At 34.9% G+C, this 1,208-nt stretch overlaps 1 protein-coding gene across 1 annotated transcript in view; it reads right to left on the bottom strand.

Annotated features, from left to right (window-relative positions):
- The window catches only part of LOC119581935 (metabotropic glutamate receptor 8-like), a gene marked incomplete at its 5' end in the record, with an annotated part of 173,067 nt that overhangs the window by 27,015 nt on the left and 144,844 nt on the right, over positions 1-1,208 (bottom strand).

Genomic DNA, 1,208 nt, shown 5'->3' with positions numbered 1-1,208 from the left:
CACGTAGAAAAACGGGGTAAAGAGGAAAAGAGAATTATCACAGTAACCAACCCATAAGGATTAGCAGAAGGGGAAAGGAATGGAATGGAAACGGGGAGAAAAAATATGCAAATTAGTTTGTCACTAGTAAGAAAAAAGCTGATATCACTTTCGCAAGATTAAAAAGTCGAAGAAAGATTTTCGCCCCAAAAAGAGCGGAGGAAAATGTTTATTAGAAATCCAAATAATTCCTACTTTATCATGCTAGCTGCCAACAAGATGTCCGCAGTTAAGATAAGCAAAGAATACTTTTAACAAAGAGACAAAAAAAGATAAATCTAATCTAACTAACTTTAATTATGCTTGTGTTTCTATGATTATAAATATCTTATAATTAACTTTATACAGTCTAAATTAAGATGATTGTTATAAGGATATTATTTATGAGCTAATCAATAATTGATGATAATTATCCTGGGGGGGGGGGGGGATGGGAAGGGTGATATAAATACTAATTATCAGGATGATGTTAATCAGATTGTTAATGAGGATGACAAGAGATAAGATAATCTGAATCATGATGAAAACCATATCATCAATCAGGATAACGGTAACAGAAAATGAATGGCATTCCACATTTATCCATTTCTATAATCGTATTTGTCATCAGCAACAAAGCAAATATCATTTATATCAGCATGCTATTAAAGCAGGAAAAAATAGGGTGAAAGCAATACAAACTAATATATGATACGTCATACAACATCCACATTGAGTTTGAAACGAAGCTAATTTGCATGTAATCACAGTAAATATAAAATACATATAAACCTTAAAAAAAAAAAAAACACTCAAAAATACAAAACTACTTCTAACAACCTTAACCTCATTCCCGATTCTCAAACAACATAAACAATGGCTTGACGACGTACAGAAACTACCATTAAAAAATCATCCGAACATAAGGCAACTAACCCTCCAAGTGGAGACAAAGCCATCGCCATTAAAGACAAATAATGCTGTCTATTCTCTCCGTTTACAAGAACACGAGAGCCAAGATAAGTTATTGCCGCCTACTTAAGGTCTAAGATCTCTGACCGGGTGTAGGCCTAACAGCCGGTTCTCGTTTATAGGCTCGTTCAATTGTTACGCCGAGATAGGCCCACGAGGAGAAATAGGTAGGCGCGTTGCAATGTACTTTAAACTGATGTACAGGGTAGGACACACAC

Source organism: Penaeus monodon, chromosome 15, assembly GCF_015228065.2.
Source record: "Penaeus monodon isolate SGIC_2016 chromosome 15, NSTDA_Pmon_1, whole genome shotgun sequence".
Classification (NCBI taxonomy): Eukaryota; Metazoa; Arthropoda; class Malacostraca; order Decapoda; family Penaeidae; genus Penaeus; species Penaeus monodon.
The sequence above is the reverse complement of the archived record's forward strand: the minus strand, read 5'-3'. Positions and strand labels throughout refer to the sequence as shown.